Here is a 27,350-nt window from a genome sequence, read left to right as displayed (position 1 = left end):
AAAATTACATTTTTTGACCAACTGTACTTCTAAGTATAGTTTGAGCCGCAATTTAGTATTTACTTGGTGAAGAGAAGACTGTATGGTGATACCTTACCTGGATGTTGCTTTTTACTCCTATATCCCAGTGTACTGCAGCTTTTGGGGTGATAAGCTTAAGCTCTTGGAAAGTAAAAAATAAATAAAAATTAAAGTGTTAAATGAAAGTACTCTGTTTTTCACTTATTATTATTGAAATATCAGAAATCTATTCAGCAATACTTCCGTGGTCAACAGGATGAACAGAGGTAACAGCTAACACACTGTAGGAATGTTAAAATGATGCTGAACACTCCAAACTACAGCAGTGGATAACCAAACATTTAAGAGTACTCTAAAAGATCATGACTTTCTACAAGATGCAATTTCTGAGTGACCTATAAAAGTGGTTTAAAACTAGCTACCCATAGTACTATTACTATTCTAAAGTATATATGTAGGGGGAAGCCAAGAGTCCTGCTCCTGAGACTGGTCCACGAATCCTTGCAAATCATAGCTCATAAATACTTTATCCAAGACAAATATTCACTAAGTCATAAGTATGTTCTCATTAAGGATTTAGGATTTCATTTAGGATTTCATTTCTTCATAATCACACCTGGACAATTCTCAGTTTATTATTACAAAAGATTCTACTTTTGCCTTAAAAAATATTTAACACATTAATTGCCTCCACAGGCATAAGGCTTTCTTCACTAGCCCTTGTAAAGGACATGAGCATGAGCAGTTCCTCAGGAGTTCCCTCTACTTCCCAACGAATAGTTACTGCACGACTAGGGGCCAAACAATGTGAATCGTGATAAGGATACAATGGTGCAAAAACAAAATCTCTACTCTCAGGTTGCTTCTAGTTTAGTAGAAAAGACACGTTAAATGAGGAGGTAGACAAATCAGTCACTGCAAGCAATGCTAAGGAAAAGCATTGCTATGATCATAAGTATAAATCACAAGGAAACCCAAGAGAAAAACTGGGAATATTAACTGTGGGCATAGGGAACCATGCGTGAGTCTAAAGGCTGGGAGCTGGGAGGAGCTTGGTGCCTTTAAGGAACTGAGGACAGAAATACAAGTGTCCCAAAAGAGCAGCCAATGAAAGTGACAGAGGTAGGCAAAAGCTCTCTTATCTGTTCATTTCTGTGCAACTCACATCTTCTGAAAGACACCAGCAAAAATTAATGAAGGAAGAAAATGATTAGTCATAGATGATTCTCTATCTGAACTCTTTGTTTTATTAGCCAGATATTGTGATGGCCCCTTTAATATGAAATAAATTATGCTGGGGGTGGGGGAGGATGGTCATCCCAGTAGACCCATCATTAACACTTTCCAGACGCCTCCCCAGCCACTATCGTCTAATGACAGGGTCGTAGGGATTGTTGCTTAGCATGCTTGGAGCCCTCCCATGGAGAACCTCTGCACAGCGTGTTCAGGACAACTTGATGATTCAGTAGTATCAGTATGAACTCAGAATAAACCCAGTCTTTAGTTTTAGAGTTGAGTGTACACTTGAAGAAAACACAATTTTCTGAAGTATGCTCATTATTCTTAAAGTCAATTCAAGCTTGACGAGTGAACACGGTGATAAAGAGGTGCCACGTGGCCATTTCTGTCAAGAATGGAGGTATTCTTTCCTTTGTCAATGAGGGGAAAAACAACATTATAAATCACAAATATGTTTAAAAGGCCCAGGCTTGATAAGAATCTTTGCTGTCTATTCTCGAGTGTTTTTAAATATAGAGACTTTGGTAATTTTCCTTTCCTAGTGACTGACAGCATTTCTTGATTTATCATCATTACTTTGTCTCCACAGTAACTCAAAGGGACTTTTTTTTTTTTCTGTGAAAATATTAGTCTTCTAAGGATAGTAAATCCATTTGACAATTAGAGATCAACTCTGAATTCTGAGTATGGTTTCATAAAACTTTTAGCATCTGCATATGAAAAAAGTAATTCCAACATATTTAGTTCCATTAAAATAAACACAAGAGGTGACATAACCAGTTTCTTGCCGGCCACACAAAACCTAGAGAGTCTGGGAAGAAAATAGTACCAATATCTTCTCATACGTGGTCTCGGGGCCTGGAAGTTAATAGGACTAAGAAAACATCTTCTTTAATTTTGATTTTAGCAGCATAATAAAATTATATATGCAGCTTTATTGTTTGTATTTAGATAGGTTTATATTAGTGTAATAACCATAGAAAATTACTCTTAATGCTTCCAAATTCCTTCGGCCTTGGTTATCTGCGTTTTTAAAGCAAAATCAGAATGTGGCTGCATATTGCCTGTTTCAGTACTATCGTTTTGCATCTATTTACTTTTAATCAGTTAATGGAACATAGCCAGACATCAAGGTCAGCTGACGGAAAAGAAGAATTTGGGCATCTGCGTGTGGTCACAGCTGCAAAAGAGACTCATGGCAGTCGTCACTCGCCTTGGGTCTGTTTCCTCAGATATACTTGTCATACGCCATTACCGCTCAGACCTACCGTGAAGATCAAATAACCCAATATTTAAAAAGTGCAGTATAAGGACGCCTGGCTGACTCAGTTGGTTAAGCGTCTGCCTTCGGCTCAGGTCATGATCCCAGTGTCCTGGGATCGAGTCCCGCATCAGGCTCCTTGCTCAGCAGGGAGCCTGCTTCTCCCTCTCCCTCTGCCTGCCACTCTCCCTGCTTGTGCTCTCTCTCTCTCACACACAAATAAATAAATAGAATCTTTAGAAAAATAAGTGCAGTATAGACTGTACATCATTGTTAATCATTATATGCTAAACTACACCTTATAATCAAAATCATATCTGTTTCTGAACATTAGGTTACTTTAGATTCATTAACGAGGCTCAGGAAGTGTCATCTCATGGCAATTCTGTTGGACTAAGATATCTAGGTATTTTAGTTGTTAGCACTAACATGAACCACCTTGCCTTAGACATTCAGTTTTGGCTCCTGGTAAAATAGTGTGCAAATGTAGTGGTCTGGTGCCTTGATATTGAAAGTGCAGTCCATGGGCCCCACAGTATTGGCACCACCTGAGATCTTGTTAGAACTATCGATGCCCAGCCTCTAACCCACACCTAGTGAGTTGGAATCTGCTTCGTAGCAAGACCTTTAAGTGATACGCATGCACACGAGAGACCTAGAAGTTCTGTGGTTGAGGGGTTTGGGCCATCACAGGGCCCTCGTGGGAAGTTAATGATCAAGATCATAGTCCGTGGCTCCAAAACTTCTATTATTTACTACTTGTGTGACCTTAGGCATGTTACTGAAATTCTGGCTTCTCATTTTCTTCCTCTGTAGTATCTACCTCATGAGATTAAATGAGATTTTGAGACTAAATGGGTCAATACTTACCAAACACTCAGAATAGTGATATTTAATACCTACTAGTTATCAGAATAAGCATTCAGTAAATGCACAGATGAGACCATTGACATATTATGTGGTGTCTAAAAGTCACTTGTTAAGTAATCGGAGCAACTATAAATGTAAAACCTCACAAGATAATTAATAAAATGATTCATTGATCTGTCTCATTTCCCCATGGATAACTGATCAGATACATTACTTTGAGCTGCACTTACCATTGTGCAGGGCTATGAAAATCAGTTAAATCTCTACAGCTAGAACTTTCTGTTCTTTATCATCTCCCCCTAATGCCAGGTCAGTGATGTTTCTTTCCTTCTTATGGCTGATATTAATTCCTTAATAGCTAGTGCTAAGAATTATCCACTCAAGTCAGGCTCATTCTTTTTCATACAGGCAATGCATCTTTTCAACATGTGTTTTGATGTAATGCTTAAAGAAGTTTCTATCTTGTGCTAAGCCTAAAGACAGTGAAAATTCCAATAAATATTAAATACCTGCTATAAGCAACCTACGTGGAACACATCAGCTATTCAGAACAGAGATCTTAATATTTCAAAAACCGTGTAAGCATATGCAAGATTCTTAACATGCATTATCACATTTAGACATATAGCCACACTGGGAACTAATGTTTTATTTTCCTAATACAGATGTAGGACCTGAAATTCAAAGAAGTAATTGTTTCAGGACCCAAGTCCTCTGTTCTGAGTTTAAAGTTATGGGCCCACTGTATTATTGGAACATCTCTCCCTGTTGTCTTATTTAAGACGGCCTGTGTAGGAACAAAATTTCCTTTAATAAGCTTGACCTAAGTTCCAAGGAGAGGAGAAAAGATTATAGTCTCTTCAATGAGGGGTTGGTAATAATGGCACCTAAGGAAGAGATACTAATATTCCTGTCTCAATTATCATTCTTAGTAGTAGTTTAATAGTTTATGTAAGTCATATGATGACAATCTTAGGAACTGTTAATTAGTAATTTTATATATATATATGTGTCAACATACACCTATTTGGTGGGAAACAAAACACCTGATTGGGATAATTTATAGTTTTAGATGTTGTGTTGCTTCTCATCTATAATTAAACTATAATCAAAATTTTATGTTAGAAAAATATTCACAAGAATGGTAGGTAATTTTGTAGGGGTGTAAAATCCCTGGGTATCATTCATAATACTATAACATTATTGAAGGTTCTGTCTTATACTATTAATATTAGCACCTTCTGTTGTTTTCATGTGGCTTTGAACTTTTTATAATGGTTGATACTTCCGTTATCATGAAATATGTGGGTATTCTCTCCTATGAATGGATTTAGATTTTTTAGCATGCCACTTTTAGTTCTAGTAATTCAAGGCTTTTTACTGGTGTTAATTTAATTTACCAGTTCTCACAAAAATCACTATTAGACTTCATATGATATTTACCATTAATAGCACTACCAAAAGCGAAATTATAATGCTGCTATATATAATCGTATTTTTTTTGTTGTAACTTTCTTTCGATTGTAACATTCCCTGAGAGATAATATAAAATGACAAACTGAAGTCAGGACTAAGTGGAGCTACATTCTCCCACCCCCAGTGGATTTCCCAAAGTTAATGTTCATCTTTTATTTATTCTTTAAAAATAAAAAATATCAGGGGCACCTGGATGGCTCAGTTGGTTGGGCGACCAACTCTTGATTTTGGCTCAGGTCATGATCTCAGGGTCATGAGATCAAGCCCCGCATCGGGCTCCACTCTCACTGGGGAGTCTGCTTGAGATTCTCTCTCCCTCTGCCCCTCCCCCTGCTCATGCTCTCTCTCTAAAATAAGTAAAAATAAATCTTTAAAAAAATAAAAATAAAGCATGTTTTCCTTTTCTTAAAAATAATTGGTGAATTCCACACTATTTCCTGCAATAAACCCATCGCCTTGAAGTATATCGCAGGACAAATATTTAAATACAAAACAAAATTAAACTAACTTTCCTTTCTTTCATTTACTCTTAGTTTTGCCTTCTTTCAGAACATGTGCTCTTCAACTATTAATATATAGGTGCCACCTAGTGGCAAAGGAAAAACTTTTAGATGTGAACTAAGGATCACAGTGTTTCTGTTGTGTTTACAGATGCATTTTGGGGGGACACGTATATTAATACATAGAAAAGGAATATTTTAAAGAGGTTGACACAAAGCACCATGTTAAGATATTTGTATCATTTATTGAATGTGTTACCAAATATCTCGGTGTTTAATAATAGTAAAATAGGTCTTTTTGACCCATGAAACTAAGCCGTAAATATAAACTACCAAAGTCTGTAAAAGAAAGAAGGAAAACAGACCCACAAGACTCTTGGATTTCCATAGATTATTATTTTTATACTTATAATTTTATACTGATAAGAACATTTCATCTAAATTATTACTGCGATAAATCTATGTTGAATTCCTTTTGGCATTTATACCACTAATTAATATCAGCAATTTGTACTGACAGTATTTGTTTTGATTTTAATATCAACAGCAGAAAAGACAACAAATTTGGAATTGATCTTTATGCTTAAATTTTAAATCCAAATTGCTGAAGTAAACAATGCTTAATACTACCTTAATCCTGAGAAATAAAAATAAGAGTATGTGTCCATTGGCCTAATTTTATTTATTTTATTTTATATATTTTTTTAATTTTAAGTTTTTATTTTAATTTCAGTTAGTTGACATACAGTGTTATATTATTTTGCCTAGTTTTAAATGAAAGACTTGTGATAGTCAATTACCTCCTGGGACTTGAGCATCATTTAATTTATTAATGATCAAAGACACTAATTAGAGTACAACTTATTAGGGAAAGAGACAAACCTGCTTATTTGTTTGTCTGGCATCCAGAGGATAATTAATATTTTTATTACTGTCCCATTTCCAGCTCTTTCCAGCTGCTTAACCACTTCTACTGGGAGCATAAATCAGTGCTAAGGATTGGCTCTGCCTTAGCCTGAGAAGCCATTTCCACATTTACAACTTTCTTAGTAATGCGTTCATCAATTGCTCCGAGCACCTCCAGAAAGAGCAGGTACTCCTGCTTTGTACTTCCTTCACACTCCCTTCATTGATAATTCCATTATCCTTTTTTTTTCTTTTTCTTTTTTTAAAATTTTTTATTGTTACGTTAATCACCATACATTACATCATTAGTTTTTGATGGAGTGTTCCATGATTCATTGTTTGTGCATAACACCCAGTGCTCCATGCAGAACGTGCCCTCTTTAATACCCATCACCAGGCTAACCCATCCTCCCATCCCCCTCCCCTCTAGAACCCTCAGTTTGTTTTTCGGAGTCCATAGTCTCTCATGGTTCGTCTCCCCCTCCGATTTCCCCCCCTTCATTCTTCCCCTCCTGCTATCTTCTTCTTTTTTTTTCTTCTTAACATATATTGCATTATTTGTTTCAGAGGTACAGATCTGTGATTCAACTGTCTTGCACACTTCACAGCACTCACCATAGCACATACCCTCCCCAATGTCTATCACCCAGCCACCGCATCCCTCCCACCCCCCACCACTCCAGCAACCCTCAGTTTGTTTCCTGAGATTAAGAATTCCTCATATCAGTTAGGTCATGTGATACATGTCTTTCTCTGATTGACTTATTTTGCTCAGCATAACACCGTCCAGTTCCAACCATGTCATTGCAAATGGCAAGATCTCATTCCTTTTGATGGCTGCATAATATTCCATTGTATATATATATACCACAACTTCTTTATCCATTCATCTGTCGATGGACATCTTGGCTCTTTCCACCGTTTGGCTATTGTGGACATTGCTGTTATAAACATCGGGGTGCACGAACCCCTTCGGATCCCTACATTTGTATCTTTGGGGTAAATACCCAGTAGTGCAATTGCTGGATCATATGGTAGCTCTATTTTCAACTTTTTGAGGAACCTCCATACTGTTTTCCAGAGTGGTTGCACCAGCTTGCATTCCCACCAACAGTGTAGGAGGGTTCCCCTTTCTCCGCATCCCCGCCAACATCTGTCGTTTCCTGACTTGTTAATTGTAGCCATTCTGACTGGTGTGAGGTGGTATCTCATTGAGGTTTTGATTTGGATTTCCCTGATGTCGAGCAATGTTGAGCACTTTTTCATGTGTCTCCATTATCCTTTTAAAATTATAGTTAGTTTTCTGTAGTTCTCTTCTGCCTAGAAAATCCCCCCAGAGCAAAGAACCAATTTTCTATTTTCAGTGCAGGCTCTTGCATATAAGAAGCCCTCAATACATATTTTTAATATTATGAAAAAATAAAACGAAATCTATGAAATGATCTCTGATGATTAGGTAGTTTTCATAGGGAAGTATGACTTATTCATGATGTGTGTACTAAAATCATTTTCAGCAAGAAGGCTGGAGAACATCTCTTGCACTCTAAACTCTATATCATACAGTGGGCAGGTCCTTGTGGACAGACAGATCCTTATGGGAACTAAACACAAAGTCCTTTAATGTAACAAGGAAGCTCGTGGCTCTAGCTTGTTAGGCCACAGAATCATGAATAGGAACGACCTTGGTAATGCTCACAGCAACAATTCTCCTCTTAAAGGGCACCTGAAAATACATCTGAAGTTTATCATAATTCTGCAGTTTAAAGTACCTGGTTTGGAAATTTAAACACTTATTTTAGGGACGCTTGGGTGGCTCAGTCCATTAAGCGTCTGCCTTCAGCTCAGGTCATGATCCCAGGGTCCTGGGATCGAGCCCCACATCGGGCTCTCTGGGTGGCCCAGTCGATTAAGCATCTGCCTTCGGCTCAGGTCATGATCCTGGGGTCCTGGGACAGAGCCCTGCATCAGGCTCCCTGCTCCGCGGGGCGCCTGCTTCTCCCTCTCCTCCCTGCTCGTGCCCTTTCTCGCTATCTCGGTCTCTCTCTCTCTCAAATAAATAAATAAAATATTTTTAAAAAACACTTATTTTTGCCATGTTTAAAGTAGCATTGGCCAGGTCCTTCTCCTGTGCCAGGACTGCTCAGTTAGTTTAGCAGTGAGGAAGCTGAAGCTGACGGCTGCTGAATGGCTCCTGTAGTCAAGGGTGCAAAGCTAACAGATGACTGAAGTTGGAAGCCCCGCACTCCTTGTATCATTGCTCTACTCCGTGAAATGGGGGGGGGGGGGGGGGAGTATGATGAAATTTCAAATTCAGTTCAGATTATTCAAGGACATCCCTCAGAGTGAACATCCAAAGTCAAACTTCGGCAGTCACACTGCATATTGTAATCCTGTCCTGAAAAAATGCTGAGTCTCAGTAATTGATGTCCAAAGGTTCTGTGATAAATTATTTATGGGATGAGACATTTTTAAAGAGAGCCAAGCAGCAGAGTGCCAAACTGTGCTAGAATATTCACATCATTAGAGCAGTTTCCTGGCCCCTTTCCCTTTTCTTCTAAGGTGAAAGTAGAAAGCACATTCTGATTGCAGAATTCTTAATTCTCTAAATGAGGAATCAGCTGTCACTAATGGAAGTGGGTGGGAATGGAAAATTGTCAGCGGCTGACGGGGTAAGAACCCGAGGGCTGTCACTGGTAGGGGAAAATATAAAATACGGTGTAAAAAATAAAAACCGTAGCCAATATCAGGAGGTCAGTTGAAAGCTTTGGGTATAGTCAAGAGTCCAAGTGTAAAAGCTGAGAAAGTTTCACCATAAGGAAAGCATCAGGAACTAGAGGAGGCAAGGATTGAAATAGGAAATGTGGATGAAATTTCATAGAAAATAAGGATTTAGCTAGGAATAAAACTATGTAAAGTGTCACAACTCCTCTACCACTCATTACCATCAGACCCAGCCGTAAGTAGGGCAAAAGACAGGGAATTTAAATTTTGGTGTACTTTAAAATTCTTTTTTCAAAATAGTTTCCATTGGCCGATGTCATATTTATGTTTTGTCTAGCTTAAACCTCACTACTCCTTAAGTTTAAGACAACTTTTTTCTTTATAAATCAACTATTACATTCTGCACTTACCAGGAGAGAGTTGACAATGAGTAATACCCAATGAATACATTAGCATGGATTAGTTTGTCCAGTGTAGCAAAGCCGTTGACTTAGAGAAAAAGAGGGCCTGTGGAAACAGAACAGGATAAGACTTGAGGGGGACTATACGTGGTGGTAGAGGCTAGAGAGAGAATGCTGATTGCTCTAGATTACATACACCAGACAGATTCACAAGGATTTTACTAAAGTCCTCGAGGTCAAGTGTGTTTTAGAACACAGAATTTTTCAGCATTTAGGTTGTTCATTGTTATTGGCCATTTTTATACAAAAACTGTAGGACACTAAAGTTTAGACTCATAACACAGCTACTTTGCAAACAGAAGATAATCAGTACTCACTAAATTGAACATATATTAGATATGTTACATATGGGCTGTCAGGTCATTTAAATCATTTCACTAGGTAATGATCAAATGTCGAGTTTACTTATCCAGGTAGATTGATTTATAATTCATGTTAACGCACCTAAGATTTTTTTTTTAAGTAGGCTCCACACCCAGTGTGGAGTCCAATGAGGGACTTGAACACATAACTGTGAGATCGAGACCTGAGCTGAGATCGAGTCAGATGCTTAACTGACTGAGCCACCCAGGCGCCACAAGAATTTTTTTCTATTCCATTACCAACTATGCTACTTATTCCTAAGATTATATTTCTATGCACATGTATAAAAATATATATTTATATAAATAAATACATATATACACATTTATAATTTCATATGACAAAATAGTTCCCTTTGGTGTGCCATTACTGATTGATTACCTATAAAGATGCTTAGGCTAGTGATCCTCTAAAAAAGGATAAGAATAATTTATGTTTGCCTTTGCCTTACAAATGTTAATCATACCTTCTACAGTAAATTAACTTAATTAAGGGATATTCACATGTGGGGGAGAGTGATACATTCAATTAACATACATTTAAAACAGAGGGTAGGTCCAGTTTGGGAGGCCATTCATTCATTCACTCACCCATTGTGTTTTGTGTACTTCCTAAAATGTCAGGGACTAAGTGCTATAGATATATCTAAGGATTATATTCAAAATATTTAATCACTGGTAGGTACTATGGATATCAATTAATCAGAACAGACACTGACCAAATGACACTCTAGAAATGACTGCATATAAAAAAATAGTCTCTGCCTCCAAGAGGCTTACCATTTCTTGAGGAAGATTGATGACTTAGATCTAATGAGGGTAAACACAGGACAATAAAACTTCTTCAAATAATCCACAAGTTGTCTTTTCCCTATTTATACTCTTACCTACTCTGTAGGTCTAGACACATTGAAAATTAGTAACCCAGGGGAATCCAATCAACCAAAAATTGTTATCTTCAGAACATGATTTAATGTAAAATCATTTTAAGGGACTTTTTAAGAGTTAACTTTTGAGGTTGGCAGCTTTTCCTTTAAAAAAAAAAAAAACAGCATATACATTTCTCATAGCTGCTAAATCATCCATTTAAACCTACCTTAAAGATCTGTTGCTTTCTTTCAAGTTCTCCTATTTGTTACATAGCACAGCAAGATTACTGCTTGGATCATATTTCATGTTAAATATGCTTTTAGAAATTGCTATGATTGAAAACCATCAGAAATTGAAGCAAAGAAAATTAGCCCATTTCTATCCGAATCAACCAACTACACTCTCTCCTGCTCTACTTGCTGTGATTTGAAACCTAGTCAGACATGCTCAGAAACAAAGGAGTTCAAGGAAAATTGGTTTTTTGTTAATTTCTAAGACTTAATTGAGATAGAATTCCTTAGTATGTTGGGCTCTTAAACATTTCCAGGGTACTAATTAAATTACTGATTATTTTTAAATTTAAGAATTTTCCCCAAATGCAAATTTACCCCTGCAGCCAAATATCAGCATATCTATTTTCTAAAAATATCCCCAGATATGGAGGAAAGAAATTAGAAGTCAAGCCCTAATGCATAAACAAAAGCTACATGCAGTGTTAATGGTACTTAAAAGTAAAATTAAATAAATTATGCAAAACACACATACTAGGCACATGACTTAATATGTGTTTCCTAGGTGGCCCACCTCATTCACTGAAATAGATGGTTTTCTTCTTCTATATGTCATTAGGTATTATGCAGCATGCGTGGTGCATTGCAGATGTTGCTTTGACTCATAATTTCCCCTAGGTGGCGATCTTTTCAAAGAAGCGATGGCAACACCACCACTGGAGAGAATGGAACACCTTACTCTATTTACTATGTTTGTTAATCTCCACAGGAGGAAAAAAAAAAAAACAATTTGGGACACCTTATGAGTTTATTTTATTTTTTTTAAGGTTTTATTTATTTATTTGACAGAGAGAGACACAGTGAGAGGGGGAACACAAGCAGGGGGAGCAGGGAGGGGAAGCAGGCTTCCCGCGGAGCAGGGAGCCCAATGCGGGGCTCAATCCCAAGACCCTGGGTTCATGACCTGAGCCGAAGGCAGACGCTAAATGACTGAGCCACCCAGGAGCCGCACCTTATGATTTTAAATTCTGTCTCCAAAATCTAACAAAATTTAAGAGATGGACATTATCTACTTTAAAATTTTAAATACATGTTTGAGAAAAGATATTTCCAAAACATTTGTTTGAATCGCGCTAAGGTTTTGATTTATTAAGAGGTGACTGAAACATTTTACAGAAATTTTAATTTCTGGACCGTCTTTAACTCCTTTTCTAAAACCCTGACATTATTATTAAATGCGATGCTTCATTGGTCTCTTTAGGTTGGTAATTTGTTTTTTCCTCACTACCCACAATTGCTCCTCTGTAGATACTCCACTGATAAATAAGGAAAAGTGGATAAGCAGGGCTAAGCCCACTTACATTTTAGACCCTTCCATAATATATAGAAAAGAAAAAGAGACAATAACACAGAAAAAGAGAATCCCTCGACATAGATAAAATGGTATAGAGTAAAAAGGATTCTAAAATTCAGAAAGATAAGACCTTTGCTTTTTCTTCCCATCTTCTTAATCTAATATATATCCTCTAGGACATTCATCCATTCACACTTGACATTTGTATATATGGACTTTGCTTTCCTCTGCTTTGGAACCTCACTTTCTGCTTTAGCTTTGTTTGCGTTTAAAATTTTCAGAGCTCCACCCTAAGACTTCAACCTTCCAGAGATGTGGGGCAGGCAACAATGAAGCAGAACTCCAGTGTCTCTCCCCTAAATGCTGTCACAGAGTAATTTGGAGGAACCAATAATCCATCTAAACAAAAAAAAAAGAATATAGACTTAAAGTATCAATTAATATTTATGTAGCCATTTGCAAGGCAATTTCACATTTTTTATACACTTTGACACTTTTTTTTTTAAAGATTTTATTTATTTATTTGACAGAGAGAGACACAGCGAGAGAGGGAACACAAGCAGGGGGGAGTGGGAGAGGGAGAAGCAGGCCTCCCGCCAAGCAGGGAGCCCGATGCGGGGCTCGATCCCAGGACACTGGGATCATGACCTGAGCTGAACGCAGACGCTTAACGACTGAGCCACCCAGGCGCCCCCTACACTTTGACACTTTTAACAAACTCAGGTAGTCAGAAAGCAAGAATGATCACCATCCCCATTTTATAGATAAACCTCAGAGAAGTTAAGGTCTGTGATCAGGGTTAAAAGTTGGCAACTGTGGGGCGCCTGGGTGGCTCAGTCATTAAGCATCTGCCTTCGGCTCAGGTCATGATCCTGGGGTCTTGGGATTGAGCCCCACATCGGGCTCCCTGCTCAGCGGGGGGCCTGCTTCTCCCACTCCCCCTGCTTGTGTTCCCTCTCTTGCTGTCTCTCTGTCAAAAAATAAATAAAATCTTTAAAAATAAGTAAATAAATAAAAAATTGGCAACTGAAAAAGCCAGGATTCCAAGCTTTTTGTTTTTCCTTTACAAGCTCAATAGGTTTTGGCTACATCCAGCTCTTTCCAATGAGACTCAAATCCTGCCCCTACTGCCTTCCCTTGGCCTCCACTTGCCCCCACAGGGTACTGCTGTATTCAGCAAGAGGAGCCGTTTCAGATTTGAAGTGGTTTGTGTCAGTAGCCACTGGGAAAGGATTTATTGAACCAACTTATGAGAACCTCCCAACTTTCTAATTGGTGCCCTGAGCAGAGGCCACGAGCAATAAAGGTAAGCACTAGAGTTCAGTGCACTCTTACTAAAACTTCTGCCAGAGTTCCATTTGGATCTTCGACAGGGTAATTTCCATCTCTCTCACAATCTTCTCCTTGGTCACTGCTCAAAATGCAACGCCCATCATCCCCTGCTGTCTATCCATCCGTCCTCCCCTAGAGTCCCACTGATGTCCCCTCTCTCTAGTCCTCTCCTCATTGTCCTCCTGTGGTCTTCCTTTGTTACCTCTGGAAACCTCCAGTCAGGGCCAGCTACATAAATTGTAGGGTCCAGGGCAAAATGTAAACTTAGGGCCCCTTATGTGAGAAAGCAGGGGAAAAAGCTTTTTCCTTTTTTCTGCAGGCTCTTTTTAAACCAGTCACAGTGGCTTTTAAAAAAAAATGAAGGGGGGGGATTGGAAGGGGAGATGAACCATGAGAAACTATGGACTCTGAGAAACAAACTGAGGGTTCTAGAGGGGAGGGGGTGGGGGGATAGGTTAGCCTGGTGATGGGTATTAAAGAGGGCACATACTGAATGGAGCACTGGGTGTTATACGCAAACAATGAATCATGGAACACTCCATCAAAAGCCAATGATGTAATGTACACGACCCAAGCCCTTCTACCCTTCTCCTCTTCTCCGTCTAGCAGGCGCCTGAACACTATCCAGCTTTCAGTGATCACTTGATTGCCTCCAGAGCCCGGTCTTCCTCTCCCCCAGAAACCCAGCCATCCCCCTAGCTCTGTTGGAAATCCATACCATAATAGCCATTTCACGGGCCCTCGGCCTCAACCCCAATGGCCTTCACGTCCACCTTGTCAATTTTGCTGTCGTACCTCAGTCTTGCCATAATCGGGAGCCTCAAGTCCTGTGAAATCTTAAATTCTAACTCCCTGTTCTTTGGCAAATTTCTTCTCTTATTTTGTTCTCTAACCCCTTGCTCTCATAAAGAGAAGCACAACTTTTTAGGGAAGAGGAAGAGATTCTTTAGATGGAGTAGAAATGAGGTTTTGATTTTTGGCTTGAGGGTTTTAAATTGTCCCATATCCAATTGTCTTGTGTTTCCCGTTTCACAACTTTTGTAGCTGATGTCATGCGCTTTTCATAGTGTTATCACATTTCCAACTTTTATACACATACACACGGACACACAGATACATACATACACAATTTCCATTCTAGAAATGTGAGGAAAGAAAACACACTTTCTTCTCTACTCTCCATCCTGCCAACTCTCCATGGAAGCTCACTACACATTTTTCTTTGATTTCACTGAGACTCTCCGACCCTCCAACACTCATTTTTCTTTCAGTCTGCCAAATCCTTTCTGGCTTCGTTTTAATCAGTAATATGTCTAAATTTCATGATCTATTCCTTGACCTTCTTTCTTACAAATATCCTCAAATCCTTTGTTTTTCCACTGAATCAGCCCAGAAAACCAGGAACTCAGGGTCACTAGCAATGATTTTAAAAATAGTACTAAGAGTTGCAAGCTTCCTAGGTTTTATTTTGGTTTTACCTAATTGAATCTTTATAATGATCTTATGAGGTGAATATAATTATCTCCAATATACAAAGAAGGAAACTGAGAATCGGTGAGGCTCAGTAACTTGTTCATGTTATTTCTGAAGTTAGATGTGTGGTTCCCAAACGTTAGTGTGTGAAAATATCCAGAGATCTTATTCAATAAGATTTCTGGGTCCCACCCTAGAGATTCCTATTTGGGAGAGTTTGCAAGTGGGGTATAAGAATGCACATATTTAACAAGCTTCCCAGATGATTCTGTAAGGTGCAGTTGGGGCTCCCATAATTGTCCTTTTAGCAGGTTTTTATTGGAACCTCCCCTGAAGAGGAGAGACTATCTGGAAGGGGAAGGCACCTTGGGAAGCCCTCCCTCTCCCTTTTGGGCCCTGACAGCCCTATTATTGTTGCTCTCTTGCAAGCAAAGTGAGATTAGAAAGATCTGTGTCTGAAACCAAATTGACTTTTAAACATAAATCATACAAGGAGTCATAAAAAATATCAGCTTTGTCAGTCAATTATATGAAAAATAGTCTTATTTAAGTTATTGATTCAACTTGAATGTACAGCATTAGTTGTTAGTAAGTCTAATGGTTTTTCTCTTTGTGTTGATTCCTTTTTTTTTTTTTTTTACTGATTTTGACCATTGTGACTTTTAAGAAAATTCTTAAACAGTATCTATAAACTGTTACAATATTACTACTTCTGACCATGAGAAAGTAAAGCGCAAGGGGACATGAACTGACTTCTTTGTATAATTATTCACATAGGGATCATGAGGCAGAGGAAAAACATTATAAATCTTATTAACATGAAATGTTATAAAAACATCTTATAATTAAACATGTGATTTTTAAATACATGACTACCAGAAACAGCCAGCATTTTTCTTTGTTTGTTTGTTTAATAACCTATGATTTTTCTGGCTTGTTAATAAGCTCTACATTGTAAACAGTATTGCCTTTGAAAGTCTGGGATTCTACATACATTATAGGATGTTTCCCCTTCCCATAATTCCTATACTTGCACGTAAACCTGATTTAACTGCATTCATAGTATTCAGTGTATCTGAAGAACCTCTGAAATGTTATATTCCACTTCTTCCCCTTCTGTCAGTGGCTGCTTTATTAGATGTAGACAGCTGGGATAGCATATGTTTCTTTAAAAGAAACCTTTAAAATTTAAAAGTTGAAGAACACACTTTTTAAATCCACCCAAAAAGTAGGGTGAGTTTTGCTTCTTATGAGATTTATGAGACATCTTAAGAAATTTCAACACCGACATGTCAGAAGCCTTCCTCTACACTTGAAGGAACACTGTAATAAGAATTAAGCCCAGAGATGTTTTCATTAATTTTTGGTGCAGTTTCATATAAATCATCTAAATTAATGACATTATACGTCTTAATTTATAAATCAAAGTTGATAACGCTTGCCTTGTTACCTTAGAGTATATATTTTGAGACCAAATGAAGTAACAAAAGTAAAAGCATATTGATAAAGGTGGGGGGCAAGCGAGGGGAGAAAGAGTGTTTATTCGTCATTCATTTTGTGTCAGGCATGAGGCCAAGCACTTCACATATATTTTTTTCATTTAAACTTCACAGTCTCTTCTGTAGCGTAGATATATTAATCCATATTTTAAGGACAGGATAGTAAGGCTCTAAGAAATTAAGAAATTTGCTTAAGGCCAAAGAGTAAGTCTTGGAGCCTTGATTAGCCCATTGACTTGGTTGCGTCTTCCACAAGGATCAAGAATGCAGCCACTTCTCCCCACCCCACTATTACTACCCTGGCATGAACTACCACCTGCCCGTGCTTGCCTAGACCACTGCAAAAGCTTCCTTCTTATTCTATTTTTGCCTTTGTCTCCCTACAATCTGTTCTTAACACATAAGAGGGAGCCTTTTAAAATTTGTCAGATCGTTCACACCTCTGTTCAGAACCCTCATATAACTTCCTAACTCATTCAGAATAGATGCCAAAGTCCTTAATGAGTCATAAACCCCTATGCATTATTTGGGATCCTACCTCCTATTATTTCTTTGGCTTTGATCTCTGACTCTGTTCTGGCCCGCTGTGAACCAGCCACACTTCCCTCACCTCACTCTGTTCCTCAAGCACTGTAGTCAATGCTCCCTCTTGGACTTTGGCATGGGACTATTCTCTCCCACAAAAATGCACTGTCCCGAGCTGCCCACTTGTGTCTCCTCCTCATCTTTTCCAAATATTTGCTCAAATGTCATCTTCTTAATGAAGCCTTACCTCAATTGCCTCATTCCCAACCCCCACCCTGGAGCTCCCCCTCCCTTGCCTTATTTTCTCCTTGCAACATACCACCATCTGCCACAGGGGGCAAAAATATTTTGACAGCTTCTCCCATTCCTCCACTAATAGATAAACATCATGAAGGGAGGTACTATTCTGTGTTTTCACCATTGTATCCCATCCCCCAGTGTTCTGAAGTTGAGTTCCTTTCTTGTAATTGCTCTTGGATGAAGGAGCTCTGCCTCACCAAGGTTAAGTACCTTCCCTGGGGAAAATGCTGGCTGTTTCTGCCTCACCAAGGTTAAGTACCTTCCCTCCACTCAGGGACTAGTGAATGACAGTAGGAAGGACCAGACCCCTTGCCACAGTCTGGGGTAATACAGAAAGGCCATCTAGCTCAAGAGCTCTCAGGACACAGGCTGAGGCCTTTTGCAGAACCATGTATTTACAATTCATCCTGTCCCTCTGTCCATGCTGCTGCTTTCACTTTTTTCAAAATGTTCCTGAGAGCACACCCCAATAAACATCCCGCAAGCAAATCTCCATCTCAGACTTTGTTTCCTTGAGAACACAATCTATGCCCCAGCACCAACAAAAATCATGCCATATAATAGGTGCTTCAATAAATATCATTTCAGGAAAATAGGTGAATGAATAAATGAACTAAGATAATGGTTAAGAATCTGTATTCTGGAGTCAGAAAGATCTGCATTGAAATCCCCACTCTGCCTCTTAATTCCTGTGACTTAGACTTACTTACTTACTTACTTAACAATTAATTTTCTTCATCCATGAAAGAGATTATAATAGTACCTTTCTCAGAAATTTTTTTATTATGTTATGTTAATCACCATACATTACATCATTAGTTTTTGATGTGGTGTTCCATGATTCATTGTGCATAACACCCAGTGCTCCATGCAGAACGTGCCCTCTTTAATACCCATCACCAGGCTAAGCCATCCCCCCACCCCCCTCCCCTCTAGAACCCTCGGTTTGCTTTTCAGAGTCCATTGTCTCTCATGGTTCATCTTCCGCTCCGATTTCCCCCCCCTTCATTCTTCCCCTCCTTCTATTTTCTTCTTCTTTTTTTTTTTTTAACATACAATGTATTATTTTCTCAGAAACTTTTTTGTTAGGATTAGATGAGAAAAAGTATATAAGGCTCCCATCCTAGTACATGGAACATTTGGGTTCTTAACAGATGCTATAAAAATAATTATTACTGTTAACTATTTCTGCAAGAAATGTAGTCAACTTCCTATGTCGAGAATTATTTCTTTCTATAGCTTGATTCAAATCTATTACCAGGTGACAATAAGAAAGACATAAATGGAGACACTTTTCTCCATCATCCTGAAGGAAATATATGTGAGAGTGAAGGTGAGAAATATGAAAATAGTCATGGTGGACACAGGTTAAACAGATTAAACAAACCTATAGTCACAGTTTCTTGATTAGAAAAATAATGGAATATACCAGTACATATTATAATTCTGTTAGAGTGGTTAAAAGGGCAATTAGTCTGGTCTCTGTTTCTAGACTGGATTTAGTTAAGCCAGTCAAACAAAGCCTTCTGTCATCTAAATGATTCTAACAGATATGCATGAAGGAATATTTCAAGATCTCTCACTAAAGTTTGTTCCCTTGGTACCATCAGATTCTCCTTCAAATAACTTTTAATCTGTTTTAAAAATTTTAATCTATTGCATCCGGTTTTGGCTACTGTACGAATGCTGGACCACTGATCCTGGTCTTTTGAGCCTCAAATACAGTACTTTAATTAATCAATGAGTTATTCACTGAGGCTTGTGCCAAATACTAGGCTGGGCTTCATGACAAGTTCTAATTCATGTTCCTCCTTGCTGTTCTCTGACCTCTTTGGAGGCCCAGAGTCCCTTTCATCTTCTCTAATTGTCTTATTTTCATTTTTGTAGATCTTCTTTGAATGAGCTCCAATTTCTCTACAACTCTCATAAATACTTCAGGAAAGGCTTGATTATTGCCAAATATGGGAGAAAGATTACTACTCATGATAAGCTTGTCATACTCCTATTAATATACTCCAGCATAATGTTAGCTTTTTAAATAATTGCTTTAGGCTGCTGAATCATCCAATTCGTGTTATATGATGAATTTTAAGCCATTTTCCCCTCAGTACTTAAGCACACAAAGTCTTTCTTAAATCAATCGAATTTGTTTTTTGTTCCTCACTGTACTTTCACTTACCCTTTTAAATGCAATCCTAGTTTCTTAAAGTTGTGTTTTCTACATATTCAAGTTAAATTCTCATTTTTTTTCAAAAATTGGCAATTCTTCCTGTACTCTTCCTAGTTTAGTTCAATTCAACCCAATATTTGGCACCTATTATGTGACAGGAATTGTGCTAGATAGATATTATGGCCATAAAATGGTTAAACACGGGCCTTATTAAGAAGTTCTCAATATAGAGATGACCAAAAATTCCAGGTGCCAAAATAGGGAAATGCATGCATTCAGAGGGAGGTCACTCGGTGGCTTCCTGGTGAGGTAAAGCTAACTTGAACTGTAATGATTAAATGGGAATTAAGTAATGAAGAAGATAGGAGCCCAGCATTCAAGGCAAAGCATACTTACTATCCAATTAAAAGTTTAGAGATTTAAAATAATAAATGTATGTGGGGATTATAAATAGCTTCTCAACACTAGTACAAAATACAAGCTGAGGAATGGTGAGAAATTTAATAAACATCATTTCAAACTAAGGAACGAATAAATATTATATGATCTTTGTCTGTCTAGTGGTTAATCACGCTAAACATAGATCCTCATTATTTACAGAGGCCATGTTTATGAATTTCCCTACATGCTAAAATTTACCTGTAACCCCCAATTCAATATCCAGGTGCTTTTGTGAATATTCGCAAATGTGTGCAGAGTGGTGAAAAAGTTAAGTCAACCAACCTGCACATTCCTAGCTGAGGTCAAACAAGATGACTCCTTTGCTTTCTTATCTCAGCTCTCATGCTCTAAGCAAGTATCCTTTTTGAGGCCTACTTAGTGCCATGCACTTTTGTATTTTCTGTTTTGGTGATTTTGCTGCTTAAAAATGGGCCCTGATGTTTACAGCAGCTTTATCAACAATAGCCAAACTATGGAAAGAGCCCAAATGTTCATCAACTGATGAGTGGATAAAGATGTGGTATATGTAAACAATGAAATATTACTCAGTCATCAAAAAGAATGAAATCTTGCCATTTGCAAGGACCTGGATGGAGCTAAAGTGTATGATGCTAAGAGAAATAATCAGTCAGAGGGACAAATACCGTATGATTTTACTCATAGGTGGAATTTAAGACACAAAACAGATGAATATATTGGAAGGGGAAAAAAAGAGGAGAGAGAGACAGAAACAAACCATAAGAGACTCTTAATTATAGAGACCAAACTGAGGGCTGCTGGAGGGAGGTGGGTGGGGAATGGGCTGAATGGGTGATGGGTATTACTAAGGAGAGCACTTGTGATGAGCACTGGGTATTATACGTAAGTGATGAATCACTAAATTCTACACCTGAAACCAATTTTACCATATATGTTAACTAACTGGAATTTAAACACAAACTTGAAAAGAAAATTAAATAAGTAAACAAAATGGGCCCAGAGTGTAGTCTGTATTGTTCGCTAGTGTTCCTAAGTGCAAGAAGGGTGTGCTGTGTTTTATGGAGAAGATACGGATGTTAGATAAGCTTCCCAATTAATAAGGCTAAACTAACAGGAAGTGAGCTCCATCTCCAAGCAAAATCACGGCCTTGCCTAAACTTCTAAATTTCCTCGATAGGAAGGGTAGCTTCTGCCCTCTCATTTCATGGTTTAAGGGCATTGTCAGTACCGTCAAGCCAGGCTTGACTTTGAGCTTTGCCACTAATGAAGTCCCAGAGGGAAAAGTATCTGCAGGGAGCATGTGCCAACCACATATAATTCTTCCAAAGCGGGCATGGACTCAATTTGTAGACATTCGATGAGTCTTGTATTGATGCTGCATATAATGGCGGTGCTGTTGATGATGAAAAGCGTGAGCAAATGTTGCACATTCACCTATACCATGGACCAGCTGCACCCAGGCTAGGAGGAATATATGCTTTGAGGTCATGTTCGAAACAAGGAAATCAATCTGATGCTTAGCCAACTGCTTCTTCACCCATGGCTCTGTACTAGGATCAGTTATGGACAACACAGCCTCTGTCCACAAGAAGTTTACAATCTAGTGAATTTTTGAGGGTACGACAATTGTTTACTATAATGCATATTAAAGGGATGCCTGGGGGGCTAGTCGGTTAAGCGGCTGCCTTCAGCTCAGGTCATGATCCCAGGGTCCTGGGATGGAGTCCCATATCCGGCTCCTTGCTCAGCGGGGGGCCTGCTTCTCCCTCTGCCTGCAGGTTCCCCTGCTTGTGCTCTTTCTCTGACAAATAAATAAATCAAATCTTTTTAAAAATTTATATTAAAGAGACATAAAGAGAAGGGATTAAAGTATTACGGAGTTTTAATGGTGATCAAGAGCATACCTGGTAGTGGGAACGGAATATGTAAAAAAAGCTTTGAGCTAACCTTGGAAAGAACATGTCCAAAGTCAGGAGAGTATGAGGCATTCAAAGAAGAAAGCATCCAACTTACTTTGGAGTACAGACTCCGTAAAGGTAGGAAACAGGAGATGTGACTAGAAAAGCAAGGTCGCACTCCAAGTCAATCGAGGTTTTTGAGCAGAGGAATTATACGAGGAGCACTCCACTTTAGGAAGTTTTATCTTCTGGCAGTGAGCTGGCGGGGACACAGGAACAGTTCAATCATTCTGGATGCAGTTCCTGAGAGAGATTTTGAGGCGCACGGGAAGGTGGCGGCAGGAGAAGTGGAAAGGGGGCAGACATGGCAAGTTTTGCAGAGCTTGCATACATAGGAAGCAGAGTCTTACAGACTGGGTTGCACTGGCAGAACGCATGAGTCATTCATGGTCATAGGAAATTCAGAAGCAACCAACTGAATTCCATTTTATAAAGTTTAAAAGTATCAACAGATACGAAAGTGCAAATACACAAGGCAATAGTGAGCACACTGGCTATGGGTCATGAGAGTAATTGGAATAGGATTTTTTGAAAGGCATCGGCTTAAAAAACAATCTTAAGTCCTATAAAGTGAAAATCCTTTCACTATAAAGTGAAAACAATCAAAATACAGGTTATAAATGTAGAAATGTGTACATAAAATATGTAGCATATAAACATGTGTTTACATGTGCTGTTTCACTGAATTCTCGGTGTCATTCTATGGGTCAGTCGTTATAGGGTGAAAAAAGAGGGGGAGAACTCTTTTATTTAGAAATCAGGAAGGAAAAACTATGAAAAAATACCCCCCCCCCCAAAAAAAAGGAATAAAGGAAGAAAATGAGGCTGGAGGGTAGTGGAAAGGACTCTTAAATTTCAAAGACTCTTTCTTTGCTTTGCCTAAATTCAGGTGCCTATTATTTATTTCTGATCTACATTGTTAGACTTGGATTCTCACTGGTTTTCTGACCTGTCTTTCAGTTCATCATGCTCCATTCATCTGCTAGAGCGATCATGAAAATGTCATCTATAATGTTTTGTTCCTCTGCTTAAAAACCTCCAGTGGCCCCTCCTTTCTTATCACAACATTAAAGCCCCCTGAGGCCTCATTCCCACCACCCTTGGCTCCAAGCTCACTCTGGGGCAGTTGGCATTATTCAGACCCAGCAATGTGCGTTCAGATCCGTGAAACTTTTCTGGTGTTGTTATTTCTGCCTACAAGCCTCCCAAAGACTCCTGGCAAAATTTTATTTAGCCTACAAGTTCCAGATCAGATGCTTCTCTGCTTTCCAAATGTTCAGTCCCGTGTTGCCCAAGTAGCCAGCCCAGACTAATGTTGGATTAATAATTTCAGCTAACTCTTTGTGCTCTTGAGAGCCTGCCAGGACTGATTCCTTTAAAGGTATTAACATAAAATTAAGCAACCAAACATGGAATAGGTTGGCTGGTTGGTTTGCTTTTAGCAAAAATATTAGGACACTTGTAAATTTGAAGCACTATTGATGTTACTATCAGAGTAAATTTAATTGAAACTTGCCTTGGGTGTATATGAAACCTACCAAATCGTAACTAACATTTTTTTGCATCCATACCACCTAGATCAACGCAGACATAAAGTATATCATGAAGAACAGCAGCTTCAACAAATATCTGCTGCAAACAAGGGTCTGCTTTAATGTATGTCTGTTGTGGAAAAGATGATAAAGTATGGTCTTTCAATCAGCCCTTCTTTATTACATATACACAACCAGATTATAAACATTGTCCATAAGGTTATATTTGAATTTCAATAATAACTATATGAATATGAATTTATAAAATAAAAACAGTGTTTAGTTTGATTCCTTTGGGGCATGACTCAATATGCAGTTTCGGAAGCACAAATTGAACGTTTAATTATTACTCAGTGGGTGTGATCTTAAAGCCAGTTGGCTGTCTATCAATTGAGTTCTCTAAACCAATAAAAGGGTTTACTTACTGAAGACACAACACAGGCAAGAAAAACTTTGAGAGCTTCAAGCCATTAAAATTGCATTTCACTTTTATCCTTTTATTTTTTTTAAGATTTTATTTACTTATTTGAGAGAGAGAGAGAACACAAGGAGCAGAGGGGCACAGGGAGAAGGGGAAGGAGGCTCCCTGCTCAGCAGGCAGCCCGATGCGGGACTCGATCCCAGGGTCCTGAGATCATGACCTGAGCCAAATGGCAGGTGCTTAACCGACTGAGCCACCAGGCACCCCTCACTTTTGTCCTTTTAAAAATTTCTATGAGATCCAGCATCTACCATCCCATAGCAGAGTCAACACAACTTTCCAGGCTTTACTGCCAAGCAAGAGTTCTATGCTCTAGGCAAATATAATACAAATAGGTATTAAAAATAGTTGAGTTACTGAGGACAATTTGTACCTTGTACTTTCCAAGAATTTTTCCAAGACAGTTTTGTTCTTGTTGTTACAGAACTAGGCAAAATTAAATAAACTTGATGGTTTGAGGAAATAAACTTTCCAAAAAGCAAGGTAATTAAAATAATGCTGAGTCCTGAAAAAATTTTGATAGATGCATTATTTCTACATTAGAAAAATTCACAACTTCAGACCTTAACGGAAATTCTACTTCATCTTTCCTTCAGACCCTCTCACCCTCTGCTTTGTAGAAAATAATACATTATATGTTTAAAAAAAAAAGAAGAAGAAGAAGAAGGGAAAAATGAAGGGGGGGAAATCGGAGGGGGAGACGAACCATGAGAGATGATGGACTCTGAGAAACAAACTGAGGGTTCTAGAGGGGAGAGGGGTGGGGGGGTGGCTTAGCCTGGTGATGGGTATTAAAGAGGGCATGTTCTGCATGGAACACTGGGTGTTATACGCAAACAATGAATCATGGAACACTACATCAAAAACTAATGATGTAATGTATGGTGATTAACATAACATAATAAAATTAAAACAACAACAGCAAAAAAGACCTTGGCAATGTAGCATACTATTAGGCACTAACCCTTTGAGTATCAAATAAATTTCCAATATCACCAAAAAAAAAAAAAAAAAGGGTTTCCAGTCAACCCCATCGAAACTATTGCTTTTGTCTCATACTGTTTGTCCACCTCAATTCTTTTGTCACTTCTGTTATGTAGATAAGCAATTCCAATTGTACCTTTGCCACTTAAAGAACCCATTCTGCACTGACTCATCCCACCTTATTCCTTTTCTCCCCAATGCATGAAGGGTAAAAGAAATAAAAATAAATAAATAAATCTCACTTCTCCCCAAACTGTTTGGAAACCCTTCCCTTTATCACCTTTATTTGTCTTGCAGAAGAGAAATGCTTCTATTCTGTCATGCCTTTATTTTTTCTCTAATGCCAAACTAGAAGGGATGGCAGGGTCAACTTTCTCTTTACTTCATACTGCTACTTTTAAGGACATTTAAAATATCATGTCAAACAATACATACTTATCAGATCAAATCCATCTCATTTTTCTGTATCACTCTTTTAGAATCACTCTTGGCACTATCCCCTCACTTGCATGTTTCTCCTTCAGCTTGTTCATGGCATCAATTTTATCTGCTGAAGCACCCAAGTTCCTTAAGACTACTTACCCCGTGCAGAATTACTGTCTCATGGCTCATCACGCTGGAAGTAACCATTAGAAGGTGTCGTATCTCCTGTGAGATCTCTAACTCTGCACCTTCTCTCTTCAACCATAGGTTACTTTAAATTTAATACTCCCACTCAGCTGCTCTGCAACCTAATAAGCAAAAATATAATTAAAGCATATAGAATCCTACAATAACAGAGGTCTCTATAGCAGTAAACTTTTTCCTCTCCTACTAAGCTTTTGGCTCAATTACTTCAGTATTAGCACAATCAAAGCCCTCATCTTCCTGAAACTTGTCAATTCCAAATCAGAATTCCTTCCTACGAGCCACTGCCTAAGTTCCTCTAACAAGCCCACAGAGTAATCCTGAGGAAGGATACAGAACCATGGGGAACTAAACAATTACAGAGTCTTGCTTTCCATTTTTAGCTGGACTTTGCCACTGTCTGGTTCTCTGATTATTCATGTATAATTAATTCCCCAGTGAATTTTCCATACTTCCTAGTCTATGTCTGCTGAAGGGTTACTGGAAGTCCTCCATCTCATGATTCCTTCAATCCGCATAGTTGGCATTTAGATTTATTTTATAGAGATGAGTCTATTTTCATAAGCAATCAACACTAAGCCCTAAGATGCTAACACTGTATGAAACTAGAGGAGGCTGGGTCCCAAAAACAATCCACACCAGAAGATTCTAACACATGTGAGAGTGGGGCAAAAAAGGTTACAACCAGTGCAGTCCATGAAGGCAAAGAGCTTGAAAAATTTCCAGTCTGAGAGTAAGGGAATAGAAGTATTCTAGACCATCAGTATGAGGAAGGAGATTCAGTAAGGTCAAATAGATCCACCTTGAGGGACCTGGTGAGAATCTGAAAGCCATAGAAAAGGGATCTGAAATATAATCTTGGGAATATAGAATAGGGATGAGAAAAATGAGGCTTCAGAACTCAACTCCAAAGAAAGTGAATGCATTATTAAGCACAGCCTGAGACATAGGGCTCAGAAGCAAGAATGATCTTGATGCCAAATAATGTCTTCTGAGGTCAGGAGCCTAGAGCTAAACCACTTCCAGGACACAGAGGGTGAACTAGATCCACAATACGATGGAAATAATCCAGTGGTGGGAGCCAATGGGAATGATAATAAGAATGAAGAAGTGAAGAGAATCAAGTCAAATAGCATCTTGGCACAGATTATTTTATCCTCTTCTCCCCATGTCTTTGCATCAACATATATTTGTATCTTTTTAAAAAATGTTCTTCAGATTCACAAGAGAAAATTCCTCTAAATAAAATTGTTTTGTTTGGTTGGTTGGTTTTTCAGACAAGGCATTTGATCTTGAAGAGTTCATGGAGGACTTCCTAAAATATTTTAATTTTCTCGGTTTAAGAGCTCTCTTACACCAGTATGGACTCATTATGATTTCAGTTATCCATGCATATGGTATTTTAAGGGTCATATTACTAAGTGGAAGACAACCGGGAACTTATTATGATATTGTCATTTTACTGATGTAGGATGAAAGATGGTCTCAATTTAGATTCATTGAGTAGCTTTTACCCTGAGAATAGCTGTGGTTTCATAGGAGTTCCTCTTTTTGTTTGACTTCTAATACTTGTTACCATTCACTTGGATTAGAGTATCAAAATCCCTCTGCATAACTAGAGAGGCTTGTTGGAAGGTCATGAATAGCAAAAAATGGATCAAAATTATAGGATGTCCCTGTGTCTCTAGCAACTAAGGCTGCAAAAGCCAGTCAACTAGTCTTTAATTTGCAAGACCCACAGTATTTTATTAAGAAAAATAAAGGTAACATCCATCTGG

The 27,350-nt window shown here is 38.4% G+C and overlaps 1 long non-coding RNA gene across 6 annotated transcripts in view; it reads right to left on the bottom strand.

The window, feature by feature from the left end:
- LOC116639767 overlaps positions 1–27,350 on the bottom strand; it is a 247,755-nt gene that overhangs the window by 28,686 nt on the left and 191,719 nt on the right. For 3 of the 6 annotated variants that reach the window (XR_004300917.1, XR_004300923.1, XR_004300922.1), the window contains 2 exons: positions 25,528–25,676; positions 8,305–9,501 (listed from right to left, as the gene is read on the bottom strand). This is a non-coding gene — a long non-coding RNA (uncharacterized LOC116639767). Of the gene's footprint in view, positions 1–7,505; positions 7,594–8,304; positions 9,502–11,898; positions 12,671–25,527; positions 25,677–27,350 lie in introns of those variants that run through there. The other 3 variants (XR_004300918.1, XR_004300919.1, XR_004300921.1) reach the window with 3 other exon arrangements.

This window comes from Phoca vitulina, unplaced genomic scaffold (genome assembly GCF_004348235.1).
Source record: "Phoca vitulina isolate PV1807 unplaced genomic scaffold, GSC_HSeal_1.0 scaffold19, whole genome shotgun sequence".
In the NCBI taxonomy this organism is placed as follows: domain Eukaryota; kingdom Metazoa; phylum Chordata; class Mammalia; order Carnivora; family Phocidae; genus Phoca; species Phoca vitulina.
This window is presented reverse-complemented; position numbering and strand designations above follow the sequence as displayed.